The sequence below is a fragment of the Vigna unguiculata genome, chromosome 10 (assembly GCF_004118075.2).
Source record: "Vigna unguiculata cultivar IT97K-499-35 chromosome 10, ASM411807v1, whole genome shotgun sequence".
Taxonomy (NCBI): domain Eukaryota; kingdom Viridiplantae; phylum Streptophyta; class Magnoliopsida; order Fabales; family Fabaceae; genus Vigna; species Vigna unguiculata.
In genome coordinates, this window is record NC_040288.1 from 28,112,291 (window position 1) to 28,126,676 (window position 14,386).

The window sequence follows — 14,386 nt, forward strand, 5'->3', positions numbered from 1 at the left end:
TCCGTTTTCTTTTTTCCTTCTTTTATTTCCTTTTTTTTAAATAATAAATAAAAAACAAAAAAACAAAAAAAAATAAAATAAAATAAATAAGAATAAAATTGAAAATAAAGGAAAAAAAGAAATAAAAAAACGAAAGATAAAAAGACATGATAAAATTGAAGTAAAATAAAATAAAAAGAAAATAATAATAATTATAATAAGGTAATAATAAAATAAAAAATAAAATAAAAAACAAAACTACCATTACACCACTAATTAATACGTTGTAACACAACAGATCAACCCCACCATGAAGATGAGTTATTGGTAAATTTTAGGATGAATATGTTACTGGAATAAAATTATTGAGAATTGAGTTACTTTCAAGATCAAACTTTTTTTTGTTCAATTTATAAAGCTTCACATAAAACAGGAAATGTATAAACTTAACACTGAATAAAGAACACCAAAAAGAATCTAGCTCTCATATAAACGAAGACTCCTATCCTCCTATTATTCTCTTTACTAACATGTAGTTTAAGCATGGTTTCTCTTAACCACATTATTGTAGAAAAGACGTATCACGATAGTCAAAAGTGTAACATCCCTAAAAAATATTACTTAAATAAATAAATAAATATGGAAAATGAAATTAAATCGTCGCAATATTATTATTTTCAAATGTGGGAAAATTTAAAATGTTTAAACAACGCGCCAAAATTTATAAAATAGTAGTAGTAAAGCATTACAATTTCCAAAATCCATTAACTTAATTAAAAGCATAGTAAAATCCCTAGCTCTAGTCCTAGCTAGCCCTCACTCCGTCGTCTGTGCATCCACAACATCACCTGTATCATCATCTGCTCCCGTGTAACGAATCACATGATCATCGCCAATCACAAATAGAAAAAGTGAGCTTAAGAAATTAGAAAGAACATATAAAATAACATAATATAAACAAGACACCCATCTTATTCATCCTAATTAGTTTTTGGCCAAGACCTTACTCCCCAAAGCTTTTCAGCCTTCAAAACACACAAGTAGTTAGCCTTGGACTCAAGATTTATGATGCTTACACGAACCTGCCCGCTCGTGGTCCTGCCTCTACGAACCTCCCTACTTGTAGTTCTGCTCTACGAACCTCCTCGCTCGTAGTCCTGCTCTACGAACCTTCCCGCTCGTAGTCCTACTCTATAGATTTGCCCACCCGTAGTGCAACACATGTGATCCACCAACTATGTACCTCCCCGCACGTAGCATCTCTCTAGTGTGAGGATGGAACATACGAATCTATCTCGCTCGTATCCCCACACGAGAGTAACTGGATATGAACCTCCCCGCAATATAATCACATGTTCACCACCATCCATGAACCTACCTGCTCATGACACAACATCCCCTGATCCAAGTATAGCATCACCGCTTAAAACAACACACATAAGCCATTGACAACAGTATTATCGCCCAGCGCAGCCTAAGCGCCGCCAGGCGAAATCTGCCCAGACCGCCTAGCGGTACAAGCCTTACCGCCAAGCGCCAAGTCATTGCAAACCCTCTGTTTTGGAGTCTATCGCCTGGCAGACCACACTCTGCCACCAGGCGCCACGTGTGACAGACACCCCCTGGTGCTCCTATCGCCTGACGCACACGCTCCAGTCGCCAGGCGCTAAATCAATAGCGTACCAACTGCTGTTTTCGTACCTCAAACCAGATTATCTCACAATCCATTAACTTTTCCAAGGCATCAATGTACTCTCATCCATCAAAGTCTTATTCTTGATTCCATGGCACTCCACAAGTGATTCCATTACCTATAATTCCCATTCCCAAACTCATAAACAAGACCTAGGATTTACCAAGTTTTCCATCATTATCCAATGACTCAACCTAAATTATAAGGATGCCACACAGTATAATACCTCATAGTACACAACCTACCGAAATCACATCGTAACAGTAATAAGCATTCCAATCCCTACTTCTCAATTCGTAATTAATACATTAACCCACTCTAGCATGACTATCTCTTGTCCCACTCCTCCAAACCATTCTATGCTTTTTTAAAACCTACAACTTATAATTAGAATCAACAGTCCTCTTTCCTTTCATTAATGTCCTACAACCTCACATTGATATAACATAAAATCAAGCCTCTTAACTATTCCCATTCTCAATTATTATATGTATAATGTTCCTGTCCGTTCATCATCAAATTCCTATTACCACTCACTCCCAAAGGTCTCTCTCTCAGTTTCCACTACATACACTCGCAAAATAGTGCCTGCACCTCATCATCGCCTGGCAGCAAGCAAGGTGCCGCAAGGCGGTGTATCAACACCAAGCTAAATAACCAGGTTTCTCCATACTTGAGAGTAATTCAGCCTCTTTCTGGTATCCATCCCTATTACTAGATGAATCAAAATGCAACAATTCGTCTATAATAGATTGGACCTCTCTTCCCAATTTAATTCTTAACATTTACGTGGCCCTTACCTTCTGGAATCAACCCAAATTTCACTCCCTTCCACAATTGCACATGTGATCATGGATTATCATGCACGAGTGTTTCCAAACTTTTATAATGCCCACAATTTTAATTTGTTTCATAGTATCAGGGCCCCCAATAGGGTTTACACAGATCAATTCCAAAAATCACATTTATTTATGCACAAACAACATCATGAACAACTAAGAAAAACGCGAATAGCGTTGCACCGCCTGGCGCGTATTCATCGCCACCAGGCGGTTCATGTCAAATTGCAGCAAAACCAGGCACAAACTGTTGCGTCGCCTGGCGGCTCAGGTTTTATTGTAACATCCCGTCAGGATATTACGAATTTAATAAAATAAAATAAAGTAATTAATTACATATAACGGAGTCTTGCATCTCCTACCATACAATGCCTCGTATGGTGTCATCCCAATGCTGGAATGGTAGCTATTATTGTACGTGAACTCCACCAATGGCAACATGTCACTCCACGTACCCAGGTGATTTAACACACAAGTCCTCAGCAGATCCTCCAGTGACTGTATGGTTCTCTCAGACTGCCCATTAGTTTGAGGATGATATGCCGAGCTCATTCTCAGCTGCGTGCCTAAGGCATTCTGCAATGACTGCCAAAACCTGGAGGTGAACAAGTGCGTGACAAAATCCATGGAAATGCTATCCCATTTCCACTAGGGAATGTGAAGAGGCTCCAACGTACCACCCGACCTTTGGTGCTCAATTTTTGCCTTCTGGCATACTAAACAAGAAGCGACATAGTCGGCCACATCAATCTTCATACCCGTCCACCAGAAGGTCGCTTTCAAATCCTTATACATCTTAGTCATACCTGGATGTATGCTAAGACGACTCTTATACCCTTCATCCAAGAACATCTTCCTTAACACCCGACTGCAAGGTACATATACCCTCTCTCTGAATCTCAGGATACCATCTCTGCCCATCCTGAAGTCTTTTCTCTTTTCGGTGCCTAACTCACTCACAATCTGCTGCAGTTCTTGATCTTTACCCTGTTCCTCCTTGACCTCATTTAAGAACTCATTAGTGATTTGCAACATGTTGCACCGTATATGATCAACACCTGTGTATAGATTCAAGTTCATATCTCGTAGTTTTTCTATAAGCTTCAACTCCTTCGTCATCATAGCAGACATATGAACTCTCTTCCGACTTAAAGCGTCAGCAACTACATTGGCTTTACCTGGATGGTATAGAAGCTCAAAATCATAGTCTTTTAAGTACTCCATCCAACGCCTCTGTCTCATATTCAGCTCTTTTTGATCAAATAAGTACTTCAAACTTTTATGATCATTGAACACTTGAAACTGCGAACCATACAAGTAATGCCTCCACGTCTTGAGAGCAAAAACTACCACAGCCAATTCCAAATCATGCGTAGGGTAGTTCTTCTCGTGTACCTTCAGCTGGCGAGATGCATAAGCAACAAGTCGTTTCTCCTACATCAACACACACCCCAAACCCTGGTATGAAGCATCACAGTACACCTCAAACATCTTGGCTGTATCTTGGATAGCTAAGATAGGTGCAGTGGTCAATCTCCTCTTCATATCCTCAAAACAGACCTCACACTCGTCTGTCCAAGAGAAAGGCTAGTCCTTCCTGGTGAGTTGAGTCAATGGACTCACCATCTTGGAGAACCCTTCCACAAAGCGCCTGTAATACCCTGCCAGGCCCAAGAAACTTCTCACCTCAGTCATAGTCTATGGCCTTTCCCACTTCACCACTGTTTCAGTCTTCGTTGGATCCACCGAAATTCCTTGGGCTGAGATTACATGGCCCAAGAACTGCACCTCATCAAGCCAAAACTCACACTTCGATAACTTCCCATAAAACTTATGCTCTCTGAGTACCTCTAATACCACTCGCCGATGATCTGTGTGTTCTTCTCTACTCTCAAAATATATCAGTATGTCGTCAATGAATGCAACGACAAACTGATCCAGATACGACTGAAATATCCTATTCATGTAGTCCATGAATATAGCTGGCGCATTCGTCACCCCAAACGACATCACCACATACTCATAGTGGCCGTAGCGAGACCTGAATGATGTCTTCTGCACATCCTCTGGTTTGACTAAGATCTGATGGTATCCAGACCTCAAGTCAATCTTAGAGAACACAGCTGCTCCCCTCAACTGATCCAGGAGATCATCAATTCTCGACAGTGGGTACTTATTCTTGATTGTTAACTTATTCAGCTGCCGATAGTCAACACACAACTTGGAACTGCCATCTTTCTTTTTCACAAGTAATACCGACACCCCATGGTGATGCACTCGGCCGGATAAAGTTCTTCTCAAGCAGATCCTCAATCTGCTTCTTCAACTCTGCCAACTCCGTTGGTGCCATCCGGTATGGTGCCATAGATATTGGGCCAGCCCCAAGGATGAGATCAATGGTGAAATCCACATCCCTGCTTGGTGGCAATTCTGGGATTTCATCAGGGAAGACATCCGCGTATTCATCTACCACAGGAATCAGACTAATCTTCTCTGCAGTACTCTTCTTCTCCGTCTGAGCTACTATCATAAAACATGTAGCTCCAGCTTCAATCTCCTTCTTTGTTTGGTTGGATGATATCAATTCTAGTCCTTCTGCATCTGGAAACACCACCCTGCGTTGCTCGTAGTCGATCACCACATGGTTACTGGTCAACCAATCCATACCCAGAATCACATCTAACCCTTCCATTGGTAAGCATATGAGATTCACCTTGAACCTGCGGCCTACCACCTCTATAGGGCATTCCACACAAACAGACGTCGTGGATACCTCTCCAGACGTTGGTGTCGCAATTATTAACTCGCACGCCAACTCTCGCATTACTAGACCGAGCCTCCTCACGCATTCATTGGATACGAATGAATGGGTAGCTCCTGAGTCATACAACACAACAACCTCGTGATCAAATAACAAACAAGTGGTTTGTACTAAGTTACCTGACTGAACGACCTCGGTAGTCGTCAAGGCTCTAGGTTGATCCCCGACTGGTTTCTTCGCTGGTGCACCTCCGGCCGGTTTCTTATTCGGGCAGTGTCGTGCAAAGTAGCCCGTCTGATCACAAACGTAGCACTTGCCAGTGCTACCAGCACCACCACTAGAGCTGTCTGAGGGTTTTGGACAATCCCTCTGAAAATGCTCACCACCACAGTTGTAGCACTGTAGTTTCTTAGCCGAACTCTGTGGCCTATCATACGGCTTCTTCTGCTGCCGTGAATCAGAGGTAGCCTTCTGAGGTCGAGCCCCTCTGTTGGGCCCCATCTCTAACTGCTCTACGGCCTTGGCCTGCTCTACCAAGACTGGGAACTCCCTGATCCGGAAAGGTACAATAAAACGGCGTAGCTCGTGTTTCAGCCCACCTTCATATTTTCTACATCTCCACTCCTCGGTGACTGCGGGCGAGTAGAACCTGGCCAGGTACTCAAATCTGTCTGTGTATGCCTGCATAATCAGGTTCCCCTACTGGAACGTGAGATTTTTCGCCTCTCTCTCATGCCTGGCACTGTCTGGAAAATATTTCTCCAGAAATCTCTCCCTAAAGGAAGTCCAAGTAACCTCCTCGCCTCGGGTTTGCATGAGCTGCTGCATGCCTGCCCACTAGTACTCTGCGTCAACTACCAGCAGGAAAGAGACAAATGTGAGCTTCTGTGCATCCGTGCAATCGATCACTCGGCAAATTTTCTCACACTTTCGAAGCCAAGCATCAGCCTCGTATGGAGTGGATTTGCCCATGAATTTTGAGGGCTTCTGCCTCATAAAGTCCTCCATCGACACCGGACGTGTGGGTGCTACCACGGCTCTAGGTTGCGCTGCAATGGGCTGCATCGCGTCTACCATCCGATGTATAGCCCACGCGATCTCATCAGCCCCAACGTTATTCCTCCTCCTCCTATCTGCCATAGTTTGAGCACGCTACATATAACTGTTCACATAAAACAGCTTTGGTTAAGACTTTATACTAAATGTTAGATAACAACAATGATCAAATTTGATCTCACAATCACACACGGTAAGCTCACTCCCCATAGACCCCAAAAATCATTTTGAAAACAAAGCTCTGATACCAAATGTAACATCCCGTCAGGATATTACGAATTTAATAAAATAAAATAAAGTAATTAATTACATACACATTTAATAATACCTCGTTTCCCAAAACACGGGAAATTTAAAACTTTATTAATTTACCAATAAGTGCATAAATAAAAACTGCGAGTTTAGTCAAATAGGCCACGAGCCTTTACATCATATTTCAAAATAGAATAAAGAAAACCTGAACATAAAGATCCCCTAATCATCCCCTCTCCGCAGCTAAGCCTCACCAGCTCCATCTGCATCATCACCTGCTCATGTGTAACGCGTACACAATCATCGCCAAACACAAGCAAATAGGGTGAGCTAACAGATGAAACACATAAAAATATACCAAACACACATATACATGTATAATAGATAAAATAGTATATCAATAACACAACTCTTCCTTTATACCGCATGGCCACAACCATATATAATATCCTTTCATTTCCCACAACGCTTGCTCCATTCCCATCACATGGCCACTACCATGTACACCAATACTCCTCATGGAAGACTCGTTACCTTCCCTCCACATGGCCACCACCATGTATAGTAAAGTATATCAGGGAACCTCGTTCCAGTTCTTTCACACGGCCCCAACCATGTTAGCAGTGTTCTACATCTTCTTTTAAGTATCTCAGTGTGCCTTGCTGCCACCCCTATTGGCCACAACCGATAGAGCACGTGCGGAAACCATGCTACGGATCACACACCGTAATCCCAGGTGGAGTTCCCACATATGAACATAGTCCGTAACGTCCCAAGACTACCAAACTCGTCAGTCAACTACTGAGAAGGGCAATCTATCTGGATCCGTACTGGCCACAACCAGTACACTCACACCGGCAACACTCGCCAACCCGAGCCACAACTCAAGGGTTCCTCGTATTCATCCGCTATCCCGAGCCACAACTCAAGAGAAGTCATTCCGGGCCACAACCCATAGAATGCCACGTGTTTAACCTCTATCTTAGGCCACAACCCAAGGATACGTTCCGGGCCACAACCCATGGAACACCAACAAGCTCACCATTAAGACACCCTGGAAGCCTTGTAGATCATGCATCCACATTCAAGCTTTAATCAATCCAATACCTCAACATTTATTGCCTTTAAACCTAATATCCCTCCATCCTTGACTTAGACTTCCCATTTCACGCATAAGCATTTCGGTTCATCGTGCTTAGGCTAGGTTACCTCGCCTGAGCGAGTACCACGCACCAAACCAGTCTCGACTTCTCGCTTAGCCGAGTTACACTCGCCTGGGCGAGATCACTTTCGCCCAAAAATTCAACACTCTCGCCTGAGCTACGAGTCACGCCAACAACCAAACACTCTTCGAGTTCTCGCTTAGGCGAGAGACTCTCGCCTGAGCGAAACATTCTTTCGCTCAAAAGATTAGGGTTCTCGCCTGAGGGGGATGTCAAACTGAAGCACCAACCCCCTCGAATTTTCGCTTAGGCGAGTCTCACTCGCCTAAGCGAGATGAACCCTCGCCCAAACCCCAAAATTTTCCGCCCGAGCGATAGCCACGAGCAGATAGAGGGTATGCATCCCTGCATATCTCACCTAGGCGAACCTAGCTTGCCTGAGCGAGAATTGTAGGTTCTGTCACAGGTTCACGCACAAACATTGCACCCGCGACCCAAAACACAACTCAAACACACCAATTCATTATGCATAACTTAGATAGGCACATGAGCATAATTTGGACACGAAAACAAACCCCAACCGCCCACCTCTGCATAATCATAGAAATCACAAAATCCAACCCCATTATATGCATACTCTTAGGTCAAATTCCAGTGAAATAGTCTCCAACCTACAACCCCAAATTGCCTCAAGTGCAACACGAATTTTAGGGCAACAATTCATCAAAATCATACAAAATAGTGCAGTTAAGATAGGATTTCGGGTTCAGCTCCCCTAACCTGAAATTTCCTTGCTTAAACTTGAATTCGGGAGGTTCCTTTGATCTCAAATGGCTGACCCTATCACCACTTCAGTTTCTCCTCTCTAATTCATTTTCGCTCTCCCTTTGAAGCTCTCAGAAAACAAACTTCCAAAACCCTATTCTCTTCTCAAATTTTGCCTTTTATAGGTCTTACTACATGGTTTCAGCCCTTTAGCTGCCCACTTTCTGCCAGGTTTCTCCACCTTTTCATATTCAGCCCACAACCAAAGTTTAAGCAAAAAAAGTTAAATTTGACTCACCAAGGTTCGAACCCATGACCTTACCAAGGTCAAACCAAAGCTAAACCACCAAGCCAACTCATGTTTCTTGCTAACACACACAATTCAAGCATTATCTCATATGAAATGTGGCCCAACATATTATTAAAACAAAAATCACTAAAATAACACACAATTGGCATACTTAGGACTCAAACTCAAGTCCTCTCACACAATCAAAGTACTCTGAACCACTTGAGCTAGTACTTTTTCATGTTATACACAACAGAATTTAATGTCATAAATGTACTACCTACCCACATTTATTAATTATTTATTTATTTGATTAATTAAATTTTGCGGATCCTACATTTATCGCCAGGCGGTTTCTGGGAAGAAACCCAGAAATCACAAAATTAGCGCGTTTAAGGAAGGGAAATCATGCAATAAGATTCGTTCAATATACAGTACATTGTGTAAGAGTTAAAAAACGCTAAAGTAGCTCCCCTTACCTGGAATCATTGCTCCAATTCGAGTTTGGAGTGTGTGTCCTTCAACCAAAACTCTCCTAACCTTTTTGTCCACTCCAAAAACAGCTTTCAGCCTCAATTCTTCTCTCCAAGGCAGCACAAATCTTCTGGAAAACCTTTACCCAATGCTAATACGAAAATGCAGTGCTTCTTCCCCCTCTAGTTCTCTCCTCTCTCTAAGTTAATACCCATTAATCACTTTTTACTCCAATAAAACGAAAATAAATTAGAATTTGATTAATGACTATTCAATAATCATTAGCAAAATATTTCTCAGCCCCTACTAGGCTACCCTTCTTAGCAATTAGGGTTTTCCTCTGTCTCTTCACATTCACGCCAAAAGAAAATTTGGCAAACAGAGAGTTAATTCGTTCTTAGCAAGGTTTAAACCCACAACCATTCAATCACAAAGCAAATGCATAACCAATTCAACCAATCATGTTTCGTGATAATTTCTAAAATTTTAGGATTACATTATCACCCACCACATTCCAATATAACATTAAAATAATTCACAAATTAAATAACATACAATTGGCATACATAGGACTTGAACCCAAGTCTTGTCACACAATAAAGTACTCTCAACCTTTTGAGTTAGTACTTTTCCACATCATAACACTCCGCATTAAATGCCTTAAAGGCTCCTATTACCCACATTTATTAAATAATTATTTAATTAATTATTTAAATTTCTCGAGTCTTACAAAAAGAGCCTTTCTACTCCGAAATCCTTACTGTCTTTGATCAGGCTATTGTTAAAAATTTGACATCAATCACGATAGTTTGGGCACCGTTGTGATTGTTTGAACTTTGAGATCTCAAATTCAAAGAATTCAGTTTCGGTGAGCCATTGTATGACATAGTAGCCACACTCAAAGCTATGAGTTTGTTTATTGCACTACATCATAGTTAAACTCATTGGATAAATTATATGATAATACATAGTAAATGAATGCTATAGTATTATAAATACCTTGAGGAACTGCCATGTGACCAATTGAGTTGTGGCACTTCATCTACCACTCATTATGGTTTGACCACTAAAGGCACTAAATATAATAACATTTAATGTTAGAAAACATGACATTGTATGTTCAAAGTCATTGCAGTAGTAGGCTTTTCTTAATAGACTTATATATTTACTATATTTTTCAAGTGACTATGAGGTTTTTTATGCAAGGAGAAAAACCATGCAGTGGTATGATCTAGTATTGATATAACTAGCAGTTGCCAATGACGACTGTATTGAAAATTAGTTAAAACATATTTAAAAAGCTAAAATATAACTTATTAAATAAGGATAGACTTACTTAGCTATATATGGAGCAATATAAATTTGTTTATTTCCATCCCATATGGCTTTGTTGATGTAAATTCTTCTTTTTGTAGGGGAGTTACTGATTGGTTGCGTGACTTAAGGGTCTATAAACCCATATATGTCATCCTTCCACACTTCCAATTACAAACCATATAAGTACCTAAATTTTATACATTAATAACATCCTCAATGTTTATAAGATAATGAAAAAAAAATTATTAAGTTAACTTACATCACTCATAACTACATTAGTAGATGTACCAGACCTGGTCAACTTAACCATATAAATGACAACCCTCACATATATGCTGGAAACAACCCAAGTACACGACTTGGGCCGGCATGGACTCAAACTCATAACTGAACGAAGGCTAAAGTAACAACAAAACGGCTAACCTAGGACAGTATGCGGCTAAGGACGATATCCGACAAATTGAGAAGTAAACGAATCAGACCGCTCTTAAAGACTTAGTAAAATGGAAGCCCCCGCGTTCAATAGGCTCTAAGGGCATGGGTTAGGGCCCAGACCCACTTACAGCCCAAGCTAGAGCCCAAGTCAAGGCCCGACCCATGGGATAATCAGACATCATTAATGCTCTATAAATACGCGTGGACCCCAGTAATTAAAGGTATGCATTCATTAATCACAGATTTGACCATTTTGAGAGTTTTGACTCACTTAAGCTTCAGAGTCTCTTTTGCAGATAACCCTTTTTGGGTCCAAACCGATATGTACAAACCGGGAAGAAGCCAACTGAGGAGATAGCGGACTACATGGTAAGGTGACGCTTGTGCCTAACTCATCTTATTTGTTCTCTGTAGGAACAATAGACATATTCTCATGCACCGCTTCAGCAAAGGACTGTATGCAACATCACGAATCATATCCTTTATGTAAGTAATGAAATGGTTGCAATGCTAAGAAGCGGGGGGGGGGGGGGGGGTTGAATTGGCTAGTTAAAAAATAAGGTGAGTTTTAAAAGCCTAAAACAATTTTCAATTGAATCAAATCAATCACCAAGTATGAATGCAAACACTCCTGGACTGGACACTTTCAATCAATCAAAAATAGAGTTAGCAGATTGATTTCATTAAACAAATACACTACTGAAAAAATCAACATGTTAAATCACAAAAATAATCGATTGAAAAATTAAGAAAAATGCATAAATGCGAATTTGTAGTTTCAAGCAAGAACAATATGAAAGATTAGTCAACATAGGTTCAAATGAGTTATACAAACATGAACAATGTTGTAGATAATGCCAAATCACAAAAGAATGTCAAAAAGATGATTCAAATCAAAATTCTTTGTCAGTTGTCGATGGCACTCAACACCTTGTATACTTCGTCAGCTGAACCTTGTAGGATCCTGAAACTAGATACCAGATGGTGGAGAAATGAGCCCTATCCCTAGTACACGCAGCACGACGCCTACGCCCTTATTTCCAAAACCACAACATCATCGTCAAAATTGATTACCCCATCCAGAAGATACTCCAAAAGCCAGACCTTATCGGCTGCATGTCGTCCTGGGCCGTAGAATTATTCGAGTTCAACATCCGTTATGAACCCCACGACCCCATCAAATGGCAATGCCTCCTAGACTTCGTCAACGACCTGCAACGAGCCCCCCGAAGAAGACCAGTGGACACTTTATGTTGATGGTTCTTCAAACCCAAAAGGGGCAGGTGCAAGCATCATCCTGGAAGGCCCTAACGACATCCTCATCGAATTTTAGATCAAAGACCCTACCTCCTACAATACTATCACCTGGTCCAAAATGTCATCCAATCTGCTTTTGAACGAGTATGCATCCAACACATCCCCAGATCTGAAAATGTTAGAGCCGACATATTATCTAAACTGGCCAGCACTAAGCTAAAAAGCCGACACCGATCACTCTTACAACAAACACTATTCGCACCTTCCACAACAAACACTTGCCTTAACCTAACCCAAAACCAAGCCGACAATTGGACAATTCCGTACATTCAATACCTCTGAACCGGTAATCCCCCACCTGATGCCAACAAGAGTTGGCTAGCTAAAGCCACCAGGTATACTATGATAGGAGACGACTTATACAAACGGGGATACGACCAGCCGCTCCTCAAATGTGTCACGGCCGAACAAGCCCAGTACATCATAAAAGAATTACACGAAGGCATATGCAGATATCACTCTGGCGCATGAACCATGACAACCAGAATCCTCCGCGCCAGCTACTTTAGGCCAACCATGTAGGCAGATTGCCACACTTTTGTCAAAAAGTGCATACCCTGCCAGAAGCATGGTAACCTCATCCATCAAAAGCAAGAACAGCTCCACTCTATACTATCCCCGTGGCCCTTCACAAAGTGGGGAATGGACATTCTCGACCCCTTTTCTCCAAGAAAGGGCCAAGTGAAATTCCTTATAGTAGTCATCGACTACTTCACTAAATGGATAGAGGCCAAACCATTAGCCACCATTACAGCTCAACAAGTCCATTAGTTTGTTTGGAAATATATTATATGTCGATATGACGTCCCACATATGATCATAACCGACAATTCATAGACAAAGAACTCGCTAAGTTCTATACCGGCCTCAACATTAAACATGTAACCAGCTTTATTGAACTCCCACAAACTAATGAGCAAGCCGAAGCAATCAACAAAGTCATACTAGTAGAACTGTGCAAACGGCTGGATAACACCAAAGACTGATGGCCAGAAGAATTAGTGGAAGTGCTATGGGCCTACAGGTGTACCCCTCAATCAGCAACAAACGAATCTCCTTTCAGCCTAGTATACGGCACAGAGGCCATGATACTAGTAGAAATTGGTGAACCATCTCTACACCGAGAACTATATGACCCAGTTCAAAATCACCAAAACATGAGCACCCACCTCGACCTCCTATCTGAATTAAGAGACAAGACCCAAATACGCAACTTAGCAGCCAAACAGAGAGCGGCCATAAAGTATAACGCGAACTTATGCCCACGATCATTTGCTAGAGGAGACTTAGTTTGGAGGATGGCAAATTCTCCGCCAATTGGGACGGTCCGTACCGAATACGCGAAGATGCCGGGGGAGGCACGTACAAGCTTGAACAATTATCAGGCGAAGAAATACCAAATACATGTAATGTGTCCCATCTCAAGTTTTACTTTAGTTAAGATACCTATTGTACCGAATACTTGTAACTCTGGGTGTACTCTTTTTCCTCACCTGGTCTTTTTTCCCTAAGGAGGGTTTTGGCCAGAGAGTTTTTAACAAGGCACCCCAAATTTCATGAATAAAACAAAGGGTTCTTAATCTCACGTCCACTCCTTGACACGCTTCTACTCGTTTAGGTTTCCCCACCCTTACCACAAGTAAGTGGCCTGGGTCGAACACTTATTACTTAATTAAAATTGTTTAAGTTTCCCCACCCTTACCGCAAGTAAGCAGCTTGTGTCGAACACTTGTTACTTAATTGAAATCGTTTAAGTTTCCCCATCCTTACCACAAGTAAGCGGCTTGTGTCGAACACTTGTTACTTAATTGAAATCGTTTAAGTTTCCCCACCCTTACCACAAGTAAGCGGTATGGGTCGAACACTTGTTACTTAATTAAAATCATTTAAGTTGCCCCACCCTTATCACAAGTAAGCAGCCTCGGACAAACACTCGTTACTACAACTATAACTACTCGCATTCAAAAACCACAAACACTACTTATTGAATTAAACGCCCTATACAGCAAACACTGTGTACGTCAAATCACATTCACAATCACATCA